Source organism: Notothenia rossii (genome assembly GCF_949606895.1).
Source record: "Notothenia rossii genome assembly, chromosome: 3".
NCBI classification, from domain to species: Eukaryota; Metazoa; Chordata; class Actinopteri; order Perciformes; family Nototheniidae; genus Notothenia; species Notothenia rossii.
In genome coordinates, this window is record NC_136901.1 from 72,327,013 (window position 1) to 72,348,873 (window position 21,861).

Sequence of the window (21,861 nt, forward strand, 5' to 3'; positions counted from 1 at the left end):
CCACGCAACGGCACTGGACAGCTCATTTCTTTCAGCCACAGGCAATTCTGAATAAGCATATCCACCCTAGGCCAATCCCTGAAATGCACTTTGGGGCTTTTGCTTCCCCTGTCACTGACATTTGAGAAAAAAAAAAGTACTATAACCATTTTAGAGTCCTTTAATGAGGCTTGAGAGTATTAGTGGAGGATTGAGGGGTGACATTTCCTGTTGGCAGCAGTTGTATTCTGACCTTTTCCTTTTTCTGCACAGGCAGCCAAGGGAAATCAAGGCAACATTACAGCTTCAGTAATATGATTGTTAATGTTATTTGTCATGCACGTCAACTACTGTATGTCCACGACATGTTTTCTCTGTGTACAGATATATTATTACGCAGCAAATCACAATTTATTTTCAAAATGTCTTCAACATGAGCACCCTAAGCTACCCTGGCACACAGTGGAATACAGCTTTTAGACTTTTTACAATATAAAGTGTGAGGTGAATATATGAATCACAAATGAAGGACTGAGGCAAAGCAAAGCCCAATGGTCTCCCCCCCCTCCATAAAAAACAGCAGAAGCCCAGAGGATATGTCACTCACATCATTTGAAATGCCATGGACTTTTACCCTGTCTGCGTCTTTACTTTTTTCTCTCTCTCATGCTACCCCCCTATTGTACACTCTTCATTCCGCTGACACCCCCCAGACGCCTGATGGATGTCGGACCATGTCCTCCAGGAGACATATTTCATTATCATGCTGCCACATCCTCAGACCCATCTCCCTTCTCATCAATGGCCATGCAGCACAGCAGGCACCAACAAACACACAGCAAAGCCTTCGTAAATAATCAAACTAATGGATGACCACGGATGAGAATCAAAGGAGCGAAGTCATCTATATCTCAGACGACACATAGCTGATCCCCTCACATCTGCGCAGATCAATATGAATGAAAATCCTGCCAAAGAAAAGCCCCAGCTGTGCTCTGTCTTACCTGTGTGTCTCTGTGTTGGTCCTCCGCTCTGTGACTGTGCCTGATGAAGACCCTCGGTCTACACAGCCATGCCCTCCTATATGGGCAAGCTTCTGCGGGGCAGATCAGAGGTCTGCCTTGTGTCTGTCAGCATGGAGAAGAAGAGGAGGGATCAAGGAGCAGAGAGTCCTCCCGGCCGGCAGCCCCTTCTAGCGCATCTCCTTGTGTCTCCCGCTCTCCCGGGTCATTCCAGCCAGCCCCTCAGCAGCCGCAGAGCCCGAGTGTTCAGGGGGGGCGGGGGGGAGGGGCTTAGAGGACTGAGGCGGGCATGGAGCGGCGAACAGAGCACCTCCTCCTCCTCCTACATGTCTGACTGCAGCCAGTGGACGTGCTACAGCGGGAGCCTTGGTCCACCTCCCGTTTTCTCCCTGTGCATGCGTGTGATGGTGTGTGCGTTTCTGTGTGTTTGCGAGGCAGTGCTGGCTCCACTCTGCGTGCAGTGTGATAAATGAGTCTCTTTCCCTGCTGCCGGTGGCTCTGAGATGCTGAGGCAGAAAGGGAGAGATAGAAAGGGAGAGGTGTGTGTGTGTGTGTGTGTGTGTGTGTGTGTGTGTGTGTGTGTGTGTGTGTGTGTGTGTGTGTGTTGGAGCGGGGAGGCAGAATGGAAAGGGAGCGTATAGGAAAGGTTGTTTTCCCCTCTGCTCCATCTATCGGTATCAATTTAATCAGGGATGCTTGGCCATTGCTGAGTTAATGAGTCATCCATACCCTTACGCTTATCTGTGTGTGTGTGTGTGTGTGTGTGTGTGTGTGTGTGTGTGTGTGTGTGTGTGTGTGTGTGTGTGTGTGTGTGTGTGTGTGTGTGTGTGTGTGTGTTCATACTGTTTAATGACTAATGTGTGTGTGACACGCAAAAAACAGAGATGTACCACGCAAAGTGAACATGTTACAGACTTTGCATAGCTTCAGGTATACTTTATGCAACATCTTAAGTCGTTTGAATGCTAATGAGCACGTGTTAGAGTGACATCTGAGAAGTTTATAGCCTGCAATGTACACATGCACGGCTTTGATGGGCTCAGCCAAACACACGGAGGAAAGGAGCACCTCAGATCTCCTCAGGCTATTAGTATTTCAACAACCCTGAGACCCTCCAGCCTTAACACGATACCTGGCTCCCTGAATGCCCGGGGGAATGATATATCACACCTTGACACTTGAGACGAGAGGAGAGGAGAGAAGAGGAGAGGAGAGGAGGGGAAAATACATTTGAAAGCCCCTGTGGTGAGATCCTTCTCCAAAACAAAAACAAGCAATTTGATTAGAGAATCGGATGGGGAAGGAAAGAAAATGAGAAGGACAGCAGGTGAAATGTGGAGGCTCAGTTTCACCGGCAGTGCGCTCTGTGTTGTTATCTGAGCGCGCTGTCGGTTCTGTTTAGACCGCCTCAAGAATCAAAGAGAGAGGCAGAAGGGATAGAATGGAGAAGAATGAAGATCTGGAGATAGGAAGAAAGGCTTTTGAAATTGACAGAGGAAGAAATAGAGGGAGAGGATTGAAAGCACCAAGACATGTTCACATCTGATAAAAGGAAGGGGAAACAGCAGGGACATTTACAAAGCAGTGGAGGATTATACTAAACAACCTTTTCATCTTTTTTGTATACTTCATTTTTGTCTTTGATAAGTATTTCCTTATCAGTGCATCCCCTTTGTGTCTTCATCAGAATCTCTTAACCCCTCTTCATGTATCTGGCTTTGAATGAAAAAATTCCTCTGTTCTGCTTGAAACCAGGATTCATGTTGAAACAGCTGAGAAACACAGTGGTTACCCCTGTCAACGTGACAGAAAAGACAATCTCCCAGTATCCCTGCAAACTGAGAAAGTGAAGCCAGACAGAATGTTTCTAAGCAGTGGAAAGACTTTTCCTTGAAGGATCTTCAGGCCAACAAGACAGCCATGGGCGCAGTTGTATGTGACAGGACTGAAATGAATGTCTGAAGAATTTAACTTTCCTACAAAGCACTCCACTCCACACCAGCTTTCGAACTTCCTTAAAATCAACAGCCCTCTGTGTTAAAGGGGATCTATCATGCAAAATCTACTTTTTCATGTCTCTCCTACATCAACATGTGTCCCCTCTGTAAAGAGATTCTGAAAGTTTCAGGAGAAAAGATTAGCTGTCTTTCTGTCCTGATCCATTTATATAAAAACCTGTCTGAAAATGAGCCGATCAGATTTTGGCCACTTTATGATGTCATAACGATTTATTTGGCTTGTGTAACCATTAGCCAATAACCAACCAAGGTAACCACCTTTGTGTTCTTTTTCACCAAATTTGTGTTCTTTTTAACCAAATATCTCTCAGAGGGGCGTGGGGAGGGGCTCCTTATTTTCATCTAAAGTAACAGACTGAGAATCAGCACTTTTGAAACAGGGCTGAAACAGAGGGGATTATGGGATGCTGCAATGATCTGTTGGGTATTTGGAGCCACACACTTGAGACATGTTTTGTATATATCTGAGACCTATAATATATTGATGAGAAACAGTATAATAGGGGACCTTTAAAGAAGCAATGACTTCTCCAGATTTGAGTGCCTGACAAATGCAAACCAAAAATAGTAGATGTTTTTGTTGCTATATTACTTTACATTACATGTCACTTGTTAGACACTTTTATCCAAAGCGACGTATATACTCAATACTGTGGGCAATCCCCACAGGAGCCATTTGGGGTGAAGTGTCTTGCCCAGGGACACAACGACATGCTGACTGCAGTGTGGTTTGTACCTGTGCTCCCCTGATCCGAACACCAACGCACAACCCACTGCACCACACGCCTCCCTGTATATCAATACAAAATAATGGAAAGTATTGAAAACATAAAAAATGGAAGTCAAGGATGTGAAGGACCTGTTGTAATTCATCCTACAGCAGAGCTTAGTGTAGCCCGACTGAATCCAGACCTGACCCCTCGGGGGGACCGTTCTGCGCTGACCTGGGGTCTGCTTTCCAAAGTGCTTCCTGACCCTCGGCTGTGTTAATCTAACTCTATAATCTGCTGCTTAATCGGGCTTTATGAGTGAGCTGAGGCAGCGACTGAGGCAATCTGGTGGAGAAGAATCAGCCTCGTGGAGTGTGTGTGTGGGTAATTATGCGTGAGGAAGGCGGTTAGTACTGCGATAGATGTTGGCAGAGGACTAACAGATGGTAATTCCCCCCCGCTCCTGCTCTCCTGGCAGACCACTGGATTACAATTGTACCTACACTCAGTCACGGGCACCTATCATCTGCTCTCACACATACAGACGTGCTGCAGTTACACAACTCCACTTTCAATGAGCATTTTGCACCGATGCTAAACTGTTCCAACTGAGTGAGAAACTGGAAAATCTAACTACATATATTATTTTATTTGACTAAAATATTAACTAATAACTAATAAATTACATTAATATACACAATGTACAACAATATCTGTTTTCTTTTCTTATTACTGCCGATTTTTATTTTTATTCCATATTTTTATTCCATTCCATTGCAATGTAAATACTGTTATACTGTTATATTTATATCTTACAATATTTGTTATTATTTTTAATATTTTGTTCTAGTTCTCTATCTGTGTTTTGATTGTTGTTTTACTTTTATGTATGCACCATGACACCTAGTCAAATTCCTCGTAAGTGTAAACCTACCTGGTAATAAACCTGTTTCTGATTCTGATAACCATTTATTAATGTTTTAAAAATAACAATTGGCAATTCATATTGTTGTGAGCAATCCCTCTTGGATTCTTACTTTCTAAAAGCCCCAACAATAATTAAGAGTACTGTATCAGTCATTTAAATCGAAGTGTCTGATAAGGTATAATTTACTGCACCTATAAATTCCATTAATTAAAGGCTTTCTCATTAGTATTAAGTCGCAAGTAAGTTTGTCAACTGGAATTGTATTTGTTATTTTGGCACTATTATATTTTTCCAAATGTCCCCAGAGCTATAATAGATAAATACTGTTTAATGAAAAAGCTCCACCCCTCACCTCCTTTAAATGAGCCAAACCAGGAGCTAGTTATTTTCTCCCAATAAAGAGAGAAACGTATACAAAAATAAGTTTAACTTTCAAACCAAATGTACAAAATCTTCAAAGGGAGTACAGCGACGAGAGAAAACACTTCTACTTCAATCTGCTGACATACCACACACTGAGTGTGAGTTAAATCAAAACAGATTCAATGTGAAAGTATATCTCAGTGAAATGACTGACTGTAGTTTTGTCTGCAGTGTCACACAGAGAGTAAAATGGCTCCTTTGTCAAAGAAGAATATCTGCTGTGCTGTGAAGCCTTTAAATGTCCTGCCCTCATGACATGTAGCCACAGCTTCTGTACAGATTCTCCGGAGAGCGGGGTGAGGGAGAAACATACATGGGACAGTTAACACAAAAATATATCAAAGAAGGAACCACCTTTAAACTTGGCATTAAAGAGTATGTGTGAGGCCAGAGATCAGAGAGCCTCAGAGATCCTCTGCAGTCTCAGAAACTGAAAGTCTTCTGTCTGGACAATCAGCAGTGCAGGACTCACATCTGCAGAGATTCAAAAACACACACAGAGGACACATTTAGACCCATTGATGAAACTCACGGAGAGGAGCTCCAGATACTGGAAGCTATTTTAGTACAAACTGAAGCTTGATAAGAACGTTTAATTAAAGTTTGATCAAAAGGCAGAGCACAGTCCACGCCCGATACACACAGTTCGCAAAGCTTCACCAGTTTCTAGAATTCTTACAACTTAAACCATTTCACAGTGTTTTTTCAGTTTATGAAAGGTAATTGTAACATTTAAGTCACCTTAAAGTATAGTGTATTGGTATTAGGAAAGTCATAGGAATCTACAGTAGATAAGGGCTTTTTGGATCCCCTTTAATGAAAGGCATTATGTTGTCCAGCTCTCCAGATTGATTTGACCGGCATCACTCTACTTCGGTGAGACTGTTGCTTTTTATCAGTTCTTGTCAAACCTGTCCTTCTTTATTTCTGTCACAGTACATCTCTGTGATGACACGGTGTGACCGCTGTAGTAATAATTCCAGGTCGAGTAAAACCACTACTGACAGTGCTATATGTGCTTTGTTTTCATCTGCTGATTTCTAAAAGCAGTTCAAGGCCCCTACTGTGAAGGTTTGTGATCTTGCTAATGATTGAATCTCACAAACACACATTTGTAATTGCACCGGTGGTATTTGTCAAGCTGAAACAAGTTTGTGCATTTAAGGAGCGTTTGCTGAATCAGACTAGAATCACAAAGCCAAATGGAAATACGTTTCAGACATACAGTAAAGGAGAAGGATAACACAAAGGGTCTGGAGCAGACTGCAATCTACAACATCATTTCAATGTATATATGGCTTTAAAACGAAAAGCTTTGAACAAAATACAGGTACAATGCAGGAAGTCAAGAAGTTAAGAAAAAGGGGATTGCAACTTGTTGTTAAATAGGCACATAGAGATAAATCACACTGTAGGCTTTTAAAAAGTCATATGCAGGGTACTGTCATATTTTACAAGGTAATGAGACAGGAAATTGGGACAAATATGAAACAGAACTGATATTGCAAAAGCATGGTATCATTTATTGCAAAATGATTACATGAAAATTACTTTAGAAAGTGCTAAACGTTTAGAGTTATGGAGTAGTATTAAATGTTGATATAGTGTACATTGTTATTTCTGCAGGGGGCTTATACGCTAGATTAGTCTCAAGCCATTAGAGCTTCAGAATAAAGCATCACATCTCTTTACAATGCCGATTTCCTCCAGAAATGTTCTCAGGAACTTAAACAAAATGGTCCGCTGGGACTCAAGGATGGACTGATTTGACTGATTTGACTGTGTCACTCAAATCACACTTTTTGCCATTACGCAAGTGTTCATATGTTAGTTATGAAAATTCACACAAATCTCTAACAGGATAAAAAGAGAGAGTGATGATATGGAAACTCCAACTTGACAGGCTTGCTAAGACTTAAAGGTGCAAGGTGTCACGGTTTGTGAAACAAGCAGGACCCAAATGCAGATATAAACTGAAACTTCCTTTATTTCAAGGCTATGAGATATATGTACAATGACAAAAACAGAACACTCACCGCAGAACTAGTCAGGGAACAAGACGAACCGACCAAGACAGACAGACAACCCAGAACTTAAATACACACAAGACTCAATCACACAACAAGACACAGGTGAGGAGGGAGGAGAAAACACAGGGGCCCAGGTGAACATAATCATACAATTAGACACACCAGGGAAACTAATGACAAGAGGAAAAACACAGGGGAAAGGACCAGACAATAACCCAGAGGAAAACATGACATGGAAAACAGCAAAAACACCCAAACCTACAAAACTATAAACGTGACATAACATGAGAATCGTGACATAACCCCCCCCTCAAGGGACGGATTCCAGACGTCCCAAAAAAACAAAAATCCAGCAGGGTGGGTGGAGGGGGTCTGGAGGACGGGTCTCGGGCGGACGGCCCGGGGGCAAGGCAGAGTTCAAAAAAGGGGAATTCGGGCGGACGGCCCGGGGGCAAGGCAGAGTCCATGGAGGGAATCTCGGGCGGACGGCCCGGGGGCAAGGCAGAGTCCGAGGAGGGGTGAAGACCAGACAGCTCCGGAGGCCGGTCAGGAGCCGGTGTCGGCAAGATCCCCCATGGAAGAGGACACAGGACCGGCAAGACCCCCGGCAGGAGAGCAGTCGGCGGGACCTCCAACGGCACAGGACATGGGGTTGTCAGGACCCCCGGCAGAAGAGCAGTCTGCGGGACCTCCAACGGCTCAGGACATGGGGTTGGCAGGACCCCCGGCAGAAGAGTAGTCTGCGGGACCTCCAACGGGACCAGACATGGAGTTGGCAGGACCCCCGGCAGAAGAGTAGTCTGCGGGACCTCCAACGGCACAGGACATGGGGTTGGCAGGACCCCCGGCAGAAGAGCAGTCTGCGGGACCTCCAACGGCTCAGGACATGGGGTTGGCAGGACCCCCGGCAGAAGAGCAGTCTGCGGCACCTCCAACGGCTCAGGAAATGGGGTTGGCAGGACCCCCAGCAGAAGAGTAGTCTGCGGGACCTCCAACGGGACCAGACATGGAGTTGGCAGGACCCCAGGCAGAAGAGTAGTCTGCGGGACCTCCAACGGCATAGGACATGGGGTTGGAAGGACCCTCGGCAGAAGAGCAGTCTGCGGGACCTCCAACGTGACAAGACATGGAGTTGGCAGGACCCCCGGCAGAAGAGTAGTCTGCGGGACCTCAAACGGCACAGGACATGGTGTTGGCAGGACCCCCGGCAGAAGAGTAGTCTGCGGGACCTCCAACGTGACAAGACATGGAGTTGGCGTCGGACGGACAGCCAACCGGAGACGAGGTGCTGGAGTCGGCCGGTACGCCGACAGGACTCGGGGAGCTGGCGTCGGACGGACAGCCAACCGGAGACGAGGTGCTGGAGTCGACCGGTACGCCGACAGGACTCGGGGAGCTGGCGTCGGACAGACAGCCAACCGGAGACGAGGTGCTGGAGTCGGCCGGTACGCCGACAGGACTCGAGGAGCTGGCGTCGGCCGATGAGTCAGCAGGTGACGAGGGGCCGGAGTCGGGACCATGGTTACTGGAGCCGGCACTGAAGCCGGGACCATGGCTGTAAGGTCCGGTTCTAGAGCCGGAAACATGGCTGTAAAGTCCGGTTCTGGAGCCGGAAACATGGCTGTAAGGTCCGGTTCTGGAGCCGGAACCATGGCTCTTGGGGCTTGAGCTGCTAGCTTGGCCTTGCGACTCCTCCTCTTAGCAGCCGCCTGAATACTCCTTGGACCTCCATAAGCCAGACGGGTTCCAGAATATGACTCCTGGACAGGAGCAGGAACTGGGGCAGAAGCATGGGTTGACTGCAGACGGAACCCACCGAGGCGTATGGTGCCAGGTTGGGAATTGGGAGGCCGGGAGCTAGCATGCCTGGGTCTAACAGGCCGGGAATCACACACAGGGAGGATCTTTGAAATCCAGCCAGGTAAGAACTTCACCATACCTGGTTTCTCTCTAGCCATCTGGCGCGCCTCCGACAACACAGCCTCCCGCTGCTGAACTCCAGGTGCACTCTTCCATCGATCCGAGCAGTTAGCCAAAAAAAAGGAAACATTTAATAATTCCGACTCGAACGGATCTGCTGGGCCCATTTTTCAGGTCGGTTCGTACTGTCACGGTTTGTGAAACAAGCAGGACCCAAATGCAGATATAAACTGAAACTTCCTTTATTTCAAGGCTATGAGATATATGTACAATGACAAACAGAACACTCACCGCAGAACTAGTCAGGGAACAAGACGAACCGACCAAGACAGACAGACAACCCAGAACTTAAATACACACAAGACTCAATCACACAACAAGACAAAGGTGAGGAGGGAGGAGAAAACACAGGGGCCCAGGTGAACATAATCAGACAATTAGACACATCAGGGAAACTAATGACAAGAGGAAAAACACAGGGGAAAGGACCAGACAATAACCCAAAGGAAAACATGACATGGAAAAAAGCAAAAACACCCAAACCTACAAAACTATAAACGTGACATAACATGAGAATCGTGACACAAGGCAGTATTTCAAGTAAAGTCATTCGTAAACATGTTCACTCCTTATTTACTGATTCCTTCAATTACATTTGCCAGGTTATCCAATAGCAATAGTATTTGATTCTTTCACCATATGTGCAACATATTCACGCTGCTGTCTGTGAGTTTTTATTTAAAGCATTGCCTTGTCTGAGAGCAGCAACAGCAGCTCGTAAGCAAGCATACAAAATGATGAACAAAAGCCTTTGGATGTTTAATTTGCATCCAATGAATTAACATTTACCATGACAACTGAGGATTTAAAAAAAGGATTGCATTATACTCGACAAATGTTTCTGTTTTAATTTAAACACAGACCAAACACTGACTCTGATGTGAGACAGAGGTCTTCACAGACACACAGCAGGAATCCTCAAAGCTTCATCAGCGCTGACCTTGCTGAGAGGATCTTGCTGCAGCTTGCATGGAGAAGGTGCTGATTGTGATCGTAAGACTTGCAAGTCTTTGATCTGCACAGCATGAAGGCTTACCAGTCAATTAACCCTTTGATCTCTTCTGATCCCAGCGATTTATAATGCTGTATAGCGCCATATTTACAGTACACTGAAAGATAACGGCTTCATCTCCTGCATTGTTCAAATTCGTGCTGCAGAATGATGTACCCACTTGTCGATCGCCTCACCCTTCGTATCATTTTCAGGGGTCAGGTGTTTCACAGCCTGGCGTCTGCAGTTCAGTGAATATTGGATTTCATGAGTGGCTGTGCAATGAAAACATAATTAAGAAATGAGACGGTAAATATCCACACTGACCCTTGGCTGAACTGACATGACACGCAGCTGCACTGCATAATGACATATTGACTGACTTTTATGATAATGTGAAGACAAACCCCAAAGTAAAACCAAAAAAGACAAAGAAAAACCAACACATTTATATATCCTTCTACTTTAGATGTAAAGGAGGGCGTCTGCAAAAGAAATACTAAACATGAAGGACCCGCTGATTTTCAGCTCTTTTCATATAATGTAATTCCCCGGTTTGAAAAGCCAATTTATTTTTCCCTCTCATTTCAGAAAGAAATGTTGCACTTACATTATTAAAAGGCAAATTGAAGCTCTTCTATTCCAAGTCTTATTTTATGCTAAATGTGTGGACCTCAGAGTGGGATAGTACAAGTCAAATCCCACAAAGGTTAATATTTTATGTTTGATGTTGGCACATTTGATGCAACATAAACATTTTGATGAATTGATCAATCTTTTTCTCTATTGAAATGGATATGCATTGACATCTAGTTCAAATCCCTATTTCTTTCACAACAACTTAAAAACCACATGGTCACGGTGACGAAATGTCCAGGTTTTGAGGCATGTATGAGTTGTGATATGAACTGACTAACGTGTATGCACATTGTCTCTCCATGTATATAGTTCCCCTCACGTTGATCATTGTCATGTTTTTCTATTTTTCTATTTATTTGCCAATAGTTCACATTCGATGCTAAACTAAACTCGACCCCAACACACAGCCTGCCATACGGACTCATGTTGTGTGGGCAGTAACATTCAACAACTAGGGAGGACAAGTTGAAAGGCTGTCAATGTCATTGGCCTTTTCAACATATTTCAACTGTTCCACAGCTACTGCAATCTCACAGGATTTCTCCGCCATGCTCCAGGCTCCTGAGCACTTCTGTTGTTTTTGGTAGTGCAAAAAGAGCCTACAAAGAAAAAACGATAATGTGTGTGTGTGTGTGTGTGTGTGTGTGTGTGTGTGTGTGTGTGTGCGCGTGTGCGTGTGCGTGTGTGTGTGTGTGTGTGTGTGTGTGTGTGTGTGTGTGTGTGTGTGTGTGTGTGTGTGTGTGTGTGTGGTGGGTGGGTGGGTGTGTGTGTGTGTGTGAGCGCTGTAGGTTAATCCAATTGTGCTGCACTATAGCAATAAAAGCTGTGTCCTTTGAGTCAATCCTTGATGTCCACGCTATCAGACAATACCAGATTTATCTTCCCTTACTGTAAGTCTTTGTCCACACACACCAAAGACTTGGCTATCATTATCTTGGGAATCTAAAGATAGCCTTCAGAAGTCCAAACAGTCAGAGACCAGCACACTAAACAGACAGACACAAAGCAGGCTTGTTATTACAGAACCCTGGGACCCTGTGCCCTGGATCAATATTTGTGAACCTACACAAAACAATCCTGCCCCCCTTTCCCTTTGTAGAAACAACAGGAGGTCTGGTTATTACTGATTACAATTGGCAGTCTTGCAGAGCTGAGTTCACACTCATGCTGGCTAAACTTTCCGTCAGAAGATAAATCACTTTTAGGAGTCTAACAAACACGTGCAGTGTGTGTGTCCCAACGTGTTGATGATGTGCGTAATGAGGCGTGTAGCGTAGTAGGTTGTCCGTATGTGTTCGGATAAAAGCGTCTAACATGTAATGTAATGTGCAACATTTTCTAATATATATTTTTATATATTTCCTACACCGCTTTTAGTCTTGGTCTATATCTTTCTATTTCAATATGTACTGTATCTTGATATGAGTAGATAATACATTGGTTTTCTCACACCGCAGTATTATGTTAATAATATTTGGTGAGATCAAAAATGTACGAATTTGGTCAATTTGGTAATGCAGTAAACTGAAAGTTAAACAAATCTGCAGTCCTCAGAGCAGCCATTGTTCCACATTCTTTTCAACTCCTCTAATCGCAAGAATCCTGAGTTAATTATCTTGTTATCTCAAGATAGAAAATTCAAGGTCAGAACTCCAGTCTAATTGCCATTACCTTCATAAAGGGCAATTGCAGTTGACAGCCTCACTGTAGACAGATTAAGGTGGGACAGTCAGACCACGATTGATGGTCGCTTAGATTTGAAAATGAATCAACATTTGACACTGACTTTGCAACCACAATTACAGCTAGCAATTAACTCATAATCTCAGGGCAGTCATTTTGTTGCTTGAAGATGAATCAGTTATTCACAAGAATACACATTTGTATCTTGTAAAACAGGTCATACAATAAGAACACTTTTGACCTCTGCTGCTGCTGAAGCTCAGGAGTGATGTCATGTGATTTCTCTTTGACTGCAGCGGTTAGTATTTCATACTTCTGAGGCCGATTATGTGTCATTAAAAGAGAATATTACCACCATTTGAGGAAAACTATGGTGTTTCTAGATTGCAATTACAGCAACTACCTGATAATGTCATCAAATGATAATTTGATCAAATAATCAGGTGATACAAATCTCTACCCCCTCTATTTTAAGCTGGAGATAAGTGGACACTCTGAACCTTCTGCACATCTCCAGAGGTTTCACATCTGCTGAGCTGTGATGGGCGCAGCGGTTTCAGAGCTATGAGATAGAATACAAAAATATACAATTATATTTTACTGTCAGATCAAGTCTGGGAAGTTTCATGTCTCACAGATATTAAGAGAAGACAAAAAGAGAGAACAGACATTTAACACAACGTCACAATCACTAGAGACAATATTTTCAAGACCACTGAAGATTCATCTGTTTGAGGATTTAACTCTGACTTTAAATGTAGGATTAACCAGTGCATAAAAGAATGGTTCAGTGAGACGGGTATTTGATCATCTCCACACCTGTCAGCATTCGCCTTTACTGTATTGGTTCTTTTCCATTCCATATGGTTTAGTGTTAAGTGGATCTTCACTTGCTTAAACATGTATTTAAACTTTATTATGCCAACTGCAAATGTTAGTTTTCCTTATTTGGAGGAAAAAAGTGGGAGAGCACTTGTCGGAGGAGCTCCAGCAGCACTACGTAAGAAATGTTGGATTGTATAGTCAAGATAGCAGAACAATAAAACATTCAAATATAGCATTTGGCGTCTAAGTTCCTATTTTCCTGTCAAACTGAATTATAAAAGAGGTGCACAGGAGGCTGTAAGAGCCAGGCTCAGAGATTGATGGTTTGTTTAGTGATTGTTTTGTCGGTGAGTATTACTTTTCTCTCTGTACAGCTTTCTAATCTCAATAGACAGCAATGTTTTAAAACTAGTATTAGATGGCCGCATATTGTTATTACTAATAATCTGATAGTTCTGATCTATTCTGTAAGTATGGATTTTATAAATCAAGGGCAAACTCCGTTATAATCTACACTAAGCAGAGAGTGGGAGTAAGTAATAGCAGTCTGCAAAGATTTGTTTTCTTTAAACTTAATGGCCATTGAATACTTTTAATTTTGTGTATGCTCCCCTAAGACAGCACTTATCTCTGGCACTGATCTAATTGCTCCTATTACCATAGCTTAAACGGGGGGCTTAATTCCAGTTGTCAGGGGACTTTTGCGAACAACACAAACTCAACTGTGGCTGTAAAAATCCAACAGGCGTTCAGTGTGTCAGGCTTCAGTCTATCTAAGCCCGTCTGACTGGAGCCCTCTCTGTTCAGCTTAGGGCGCTGCTCTTTGTTTCCCTCACATCAAGACAGTGATGTCACTCAACCTTTTATTGCTCTATTTCAATCCTGGAATTACACTGAACAAAAATATAAACGCAACACTTTTGTTTTTGCTCCCATTTTTCATGAGATGAACTCAAAGATCTAAAACATTTTCTATTTACACAAAATAACCATTTCTCTCAAATATTGTTCACAAATCTGAAAAAATCTGTGATAGTGAGCACTTCTCCTTTGCCGAGATAAAGATTTGTGAACAATATTTGAGAGAAATGGATATTTTGTGTATGTAGAAAATGTTTTACATCTATGAGTTCATCTCATGAAAAATGGGAGCAAAAACAAAAGTGTTGCATTTATATTTTTGTTCTGTGTAGTTAGTACTCTTGTGGAATTTCCCCGCAGGATAATGTTGCACTAACTACTGTATGACAACATCAATGTGAGGTCATTGAACTGTCCCTGAGGTATGAACCTAGTCATTTATGAACACATCGCTGTGACAAGACAGAGGGCAGCCTGTCACAACATTAGTTCGAAATGAGCGAATGTTAATGTGCTGTGAAATGACTTGGTGAGAATTTGCTGTAACTGGGAATTAATGTTCGTTAAGGTAAAGCACTTAACATATATTTAAAGTTTCAGATGTTGTTTTGTGAGAACAGAGTTTCCTCCGCCATACTTTTTACCATCCAAAAAGGAAATGTCAAGATCAATCAAAAGTACTTTCATTCACCTAATGAGCAGCACCTGCATGCAGTCGCTGCAACACTATTATATGATAACACAGTTCCATATATCCTCATTAAAGTGGCTCTCAGTTGAGGGTGACTAGAACAAACTAAAGTTGTTTTATATTATTTACAGAGCCAAGTTAAGACATAGTACCTACCACCATTCATTGAGGTTGGCTGATAAAAATGTAACATAAATAACAGTATCTCTGGTTATTTTTCTAATCTTGATAAGGAAAACATTTCATGTGTTATCATTATGCATACAGCAACCTAGGCTATGATGTCTGTCTGGATGTAGTTTGGAGTGTTTGGTTTAGATGAGAATCATTTTGTTTTGATATAGATAAAGAACCTGCTGCCTTTTCTAACAGCGTATATAAGATTTTCATTTATCTATTTTCTTATTTATCTTATTTGATGTGAGACTAAGTAACACAAATACATTTACACAATGCATGTTATGTACATCATTATATAAGGTGTGTGTTAACAAGCTGATAGATCACAAATAAAGTGGATTAATAGAATTAGAAAAAACCTTAAAATAATTGGCACAGACCCACACAAACCACACAAATCCCCACTCCCCATATCCCTCGTTTGGTTCCCACCCTGGATCTTATGCAATTGGGGGAATACACACATTATATTCATTTTTTTAATTATAGTTATTGCTTGTTTCCAGTGTTAAATAATCTCTGTTTTTTCTTGGTGCATGTTGTGATCAAATAGTTCCCTGCTTGCTGTTCCAACGAAGTCAGGAAGCCACTGTTGCATATTGACGGAATGAGAGGCTTTTCATCCACCATGTATTACTCACTTGGCATCTGAAGGGACACGTCTCTGCTAAACAGACTTCCAAGTTGGAGCCGCGTGACAGGACTTTTGGCTCACAGAGATATGTTTTGGACAGTTTGTTTTAAAGCATTTCTAAAAACCCTTCTCCAGAACTCTGTAGCTCTTGAGCACTCACAAACTAAATGAAAATATGTGCCAATTTTGAGTGCATAGGGTGCAGTTTGGTAGTAAATATTCCTTTTTATGCAGTGTGTTGGGAGTGATGTGTATTAAATGCAGGTGATTCACTTGATGGTCGGGGTTACTGGAATATGTTTGCATGTTCTGTAGGAGCTTACAGAGGAGAGGTCTGGTCAAAGATGTACAAAAATGGAGATATATAGATAGATATATAGATGAATGTAACTATAAATACCTATACACATAGACATATATAGAGATATATTCCAAGGCATCCATAAATATGCATTGCTGTCCTGGAACAAGACAAATAAGGATGTGCTGGCTAGATTGAAATGTTTCTGGACGTATTTAAAAGCTCGTAGGGCCTCGGGACCAAAACTGTTTCAGAGTGTGCACAGCGGATATCTTGACTTGAAGCAGGAAAATAATCGGTCTTATTGGCGGTTTTGAGAGGCAATGGACTGAGCATACAGCAACGAAGGACACAATGGATTCATGTGAATAATTCTACTTCTGAAAAGTTGGGCAAAGTTTGTTCAAAAACAGAATTCAAACATTGGTTTTGCTGCAGTGTTAAATTACCAACAGTGTTTGGGTTGCAGGTTTAAAGCTTTGCTCATCTCATTAGTCAATAGCAGATGTATCATGGAATGACTGATTGGTGGGAATACAGCAAGTTGATTTGATTTGACATATTTGATCCTGTAGTGGAACATTGTGAAACTTTGTCTTCATATAATGTAGGCATCAACTGTTAACATATTGCTCTTGTTAGCAGCTTATAAAATACATTTAAATAACATTATCTTAGAGTATGTGTTGGATATTATCACATAATATATGCAAATTATTTTAAGATATTTCTATGTATTTAATATTAATGGAATCATACAATTATTTAATATTTTCATAAAACACTCCAGTTTATTGTTTTGCAACAATGTCATAAATGTCCTAATACACCAATACACCACCATAAGCTGCCGTGTAATCAACAATATGCTAACATCTCTGACTTTAGACAAACACACTGTATATCATCAAAATTCCCACTACACATGGATCTACTCTAAAATATGCATTTGATTCGAAACCCAAAAAAACAGAAACTTAACGTTGCCAGTTCATTTAAATAAAATATGTATCAATAGCAAGACTAACACTTATGCCTAAAATGTGTATGAAAGCATTAGAGCGCAGTTAGTTGTAGAGGAGCACGATACCACTGACCTCTGCTGTAACTCTGTAAAAAAGATGTGTTTTCCACGAGAGAGCAGCTTAAAGGGATTGTAGAGACCGTGGAGGTCGTGGCTTATAATGCAATGTCATTCGCAATGGATCACTTTGCCCTTCAGTGGGTGTGTGCGTGTGTCGGTGCATGTTTTAGAGTGTGATTGTTTGTGTGTCTCTCTTTGAGTGTCCTTGATTTTGGAACAGTCTCATTCTCCCATCATCATCATCATCATCATCATCATCATCATCATCATCATCATCATCATCATCATCATCATCATCATCATCATCATCATCATCATCATCAGCAGAGCAGCAGCAGCTCTCAGCAGAGTAATACAAGACACTCTCAGGGGAGAGGGAGACACATGTGCATGCAGTATGCTGTGCCATTGCATTGTGATTTGTGTGGGGGCTGAGAAAGAGGGAGGGAGGCAGTGTATTGTCATCTGTTACAGTTCAGCAGCCATTATCTTGCTTTTATATTTTCCCTGGGTATTGTTTCTCAAATCATTTTCACTCCACTCACACAATTATCCTCCTGTCTCCTCACATCCTGTTCCCACTTCTCCTCTCATTAGTTCAGGAGACAGCCTTAGCTTAGAATAACAGGTTGACCATTATGTGTGTGCATGCTCATATTTATGTGTGTGTGCGTATGCCTATTTGTGTGTGTTTGTGTGTGTTTGTGTGTGTGTGTGTGTGTGTGTGTGTGTGTGTGTGTGTGTGTGTGTGTGTGTGTGTGTGTGTGTGTGTGTGTGTGTGTGTGTGTGTGTGTGTGTGTGTGTGTGTGTGTGTGTGTTATTCCCTCTGGCCCCAGCCTGTCGGACAGTTGCAGGGCTGCTTCTTTAAAAGCAGCTCATTAGTGTTTCCACTTGGACTCCAGACAGCTCTTTCTTCTTCTACAGCTGGTTCTGGGCACATTAGGCCAATGATGCTCTCTCCCTCTAATGGAGCGGAACGAGCAGGCCAGCACTGAGCGGATCCTGTTTGCTCTCCTTTTAATTATCCATCCCCGACCAACTTAAACTGCAACAGCTCCGCATGCATGCAGAAGCTTTTTAAGCCCCTTCTTTAAAATTCACATCAGTCGCAACGCAGCCCATCCGATCATCAGAATATGCTGACTGCTGGACTTTCGTGCTCAGCGTTATCAAAATGTGGTACTTTCTTCCTCAGTCTGCCTAGTGACGGCCCTGAAGGTGTACAAAAGGGCTGCTGACTATTGAATGTGGCAGCTCTGGGATCATGTGGTTTGATGTTTTGCTGATAAGCAATTAAATGCCAGATGTTTGCAATGTGTTACATTTTAGTTTAGTTTTTCTTTGCTGTTTTTGTCCTAGACAGTTTTTATATTTTGTGTCTGCAATACAGAGCTTTTGAAGGGCATAGGAGCCTTAGTAAACCCCTGCTGTTTCTGCCGTCTTTAAACAGTTTGTGTTTTTTTTCACCCACTGTTTATTCATCGGGCAGATAACAGTTTTTATATCCGGTCTTTATAGCTTTTGTGACATAATGACATAATGACATGGATTGTTGCTGTTCTAAATGTTGAATTTACTGAAGCCAATCTCAACAAACTTCTCTACCGGTTTAAAAAGATCCCAGTCTAAGGGACAGTCCTACAGTATGTTTGACCAACTCTTCAATGATCGCAGTACAGAACGTCCTCTATCCGTCTTACTGTAGGAATGAACATGGGTGCCTCTTTTCTGTGGATTTATGGCTTTACTATACAAAACAATATTTACTCTTTGAATCACTTAGCTTCCTCTGATTACTCTAAGATAGTTTAGCAGTTCATGTCAAACATATAGCCACAACTGCAAGTTAGCTTCACTCTAGCATGCATTTAGCTCAAACCAGTTCACTCACAGTTTGACTATTTATGTGACACAACAATTCATATTTAATCTGCCGAAGTATTCTTTACAACACATATTTCCTGTTGGGATTACAATGTTTTCTTTCTTTCTTTTTCTAGACATGAATTTAGTTTGTGTTGAGATCCCCCAGTTTATGTTTTTTTTATATACTGCATGTTTGTTTTGAGTGGGAGCCATCGCTTTGTACAAGGTTACTTCTCGTACTGCTTTATAGTTCAGATGTTCTGTGTGGCATCATCATCCTTCGTGGCCCTCATCTTCCTCTCTTGCCTCTGCACTGCGACACAGTAGCTTTTTATGGGTTTTTTATGTTGTTCCCATGATGACCTTGATAAGGAAAATGACATTGACTGTGAGGCTTTATTCAATGTTTATTCTGCCTTTTTGTTAAAGGTAGGGTAGGTAAGTTTGAGAAACTGGCTCGAGACACACTTTTTGTTATATTCCATGGAATGCTCTTAACATCCCGATAGCAATGAATATCTTAAGTGCTTTGACAATAAATCCATAAAAAAATGTCATCTGTGGAAGCCTTGGTACTGTAAAAAGCACGAACAATCATTTTAGCCGGTCCGGCTAAAATAGCTGGATGGCCTATCTGCCTGTCAGCCTTCCATCTCGTGCACAAACTTATCTCGTGCCCTCATTGGTCATGTGCGCGTTTGTGTGTGTTGGAGGAGGGGCTCTGTAAGGAAGTGGCAGATTTTCTCCGGTCGTGTATTTTCAAATTCTAGCGATCTCGAGCCAGTTTCTCAAACTTACATACCCTACCTTTAATGTTTAATTTTCTTATCAAATTGAAGTCTTTGCTAACCCTGGCCTTGTTTCAATATCCTCATAGGCTAAAATCAAGCGACAGTTTTATCTGAAACTACGTGGTCCATTGCTTTGGCAGTAAGCTGCTTACATTGCTTGGCGGAAAAAGGAACAAACAAACAAAGAAGGAAAATGTTTCCATCTGTCTTAATAAAACTATTGATAGATTGGAGGAATATATGCAGAACAAACTCCAGTCAAAACAACTAAGCCATTTTTCTTTCCAACAAGCTTTATATTGGAACTCTTCCCTGTTCTTATTGGTGGATCTTGGCGTGTGCATCTGTGATTAACCCCTGAGAAAGATGGCAAACACAACAATGCTATTCCCTAGGCTTTCTGTAATGTGACTATGTGTATTGTTTCCGACTGGATGCTAATTAACAACGCGTGTTTGTGAATGTCAAATGAACCGTAATATTTATTGTGCTCATTTCCGACTAATGCTTACTGACCTCTCATGTTACAGTGATTCACAAGTTTGTACTGTATTGGTTGGTTTGTTTGGATACAGTTGCGATCGAAATTGTACAACCCCCATTGCACATTAGCTGTTTGCAATAAACAGATTACATAAGAACTGTTTAAGTAGTTAAATGAAACTAATATTACGAGTTTTTTTATTTATCTCAAGCATACCTGGTGCAACTAATCAAGGGCTTCATTAGTTCAGGTGTGCTTGAGATAGAACAAATAAATACCTGGACTGGCTGGGGGTTTGTTGAGAGTGACATCTGATTGCATGTTAGAAATATGGCAAGTCAAAATAATTGTCTTAAAAGTGCAGAAAAGAGATCATTGCCTTTCACAAACAAAGAAAAGGAAACAAAAAGAGAACAAAAGCATTGAATTTCCCTACAGTTGGAAGCGTAGTTCGCAAGTTCAAAGTTAAAGGAACAGCGGCTACACTACCTGGACGTGGCACATGGAGGAAGCTAGAGCTTTGGCATCATTGGACCTTGCATACTTCAAAGTCCACCAAGGCATGGTTTCAGAAGATTCTAGATTGGCCGTCACAGTTGCCTGGTGGGATTTGAAGAAGGCAGTCGCAAAACGTACACCCAAGAATATTACTGAACTGGAGGAAACGGCTAAGATTCCTCAGGAATGCTGTCAGAAGCTGGTCTCTGGCTATGCATCACGTTTGCAGCAGGTCATAACAGGAAAAGGGTGTTTTACTACTGAAGACTTGTCACGAGGGGTATGAATAATTTTTAGCATTTTCTGTTACATTTGGATAAAAACCCTTGTAATATTAGTTTCATTTAAACAGTTATTGTGTCATTTGTTTACTGCAAACTGTATATTGTATAATGTGCAATGGGGGTTGAATAATTTCAATTGCAACTGTAGCAGAGCTAGCAGCTAATGAAACTTAACACACAGCAGTACTGACAGTTTGTTTATAGTGTGTAGCCAGACTGTTCTCATATTAAACTAGGTGCATGACTCTGAAATATAATCTGGGTTATCACAAAATCAAGCATTGCAATCCTGTATCTATTAATGTGTGACTTTTTTCTGTTGGGCTAGTCCTGGGACTGTGGAGCCCTGTCAGACACACCTGGTGGAGAACTGCACTTAACTGTCCATTTCTAGCTCTAAATAAATCATCAGAGATGTATTCATGTCATTATAAACATTGGCTCTATATGTAGAATGTAGCTGGAGCACAGTAAGTCTAAAAGGTCAGATATACAGATCAAACAGATTTCAAGTTATCCTTACATTTCATTTAATTAACTGTTTGCACTTCCGGAGACATCACTTTTTAAGGTGTGAAGTAATGTGTGTATTATTTAATCACTCTTGCACTCAGTGTTATTCTTAGAGAGGGTGAAGGAGACACGGATTTATTTTTTATGTAGATATTTGATTTGCACATTTGGCTTTCAAGGATTCTCAGTTGCATTTGAAAACTCACAGTATATCAGTGACTGAAAGCTCAGCATGAATAAATCAAAAGCATAAAAGTGTTTATTTATTCATTTATGAATTTCTCCTGTGTTCTCAGCAGCCTCTCTCTGTAACTCTGCTACATATGCTTTTGTCTGAGTATGTGCAAATTATAAAGCAAGCATTGTTTATATTACATTACAAGGCGTTTCTATAACCACATTACTTTTGTATCTTAGAGAAAGCGTTGGAAAGATTCTTACATTTA

The 21,861-nt window shown here is 41.8% G+C and overlaps 1 long non-coding RNA gene across 2 annotated transcripts in view; it reads left to right on the forward strand.

Moving 5' to 3' along the window:
- Positions 1-21,861, forward strand: part of LOC307031000 — a 141,588-nt gene that overhangs the window by 49,137 nt on the left and 70,590 nt on the right. Inside the window, exon 5 of one of the 2 annotated variants that reach the window (XR_013805848.1) lies at positions 15,514-16,088. The exons of the other annotated variant lie outside the window; for it this stretch is intronic. This is a non-coding gene — a long non-coding RNA (uncharacterized lncRNA). Of the gene's footprint in view, positions 1-15,513; positions 16,089-21,861 lie in introns of those variants that run through there. 2 annotated transcript variants of the gene reach the window in all.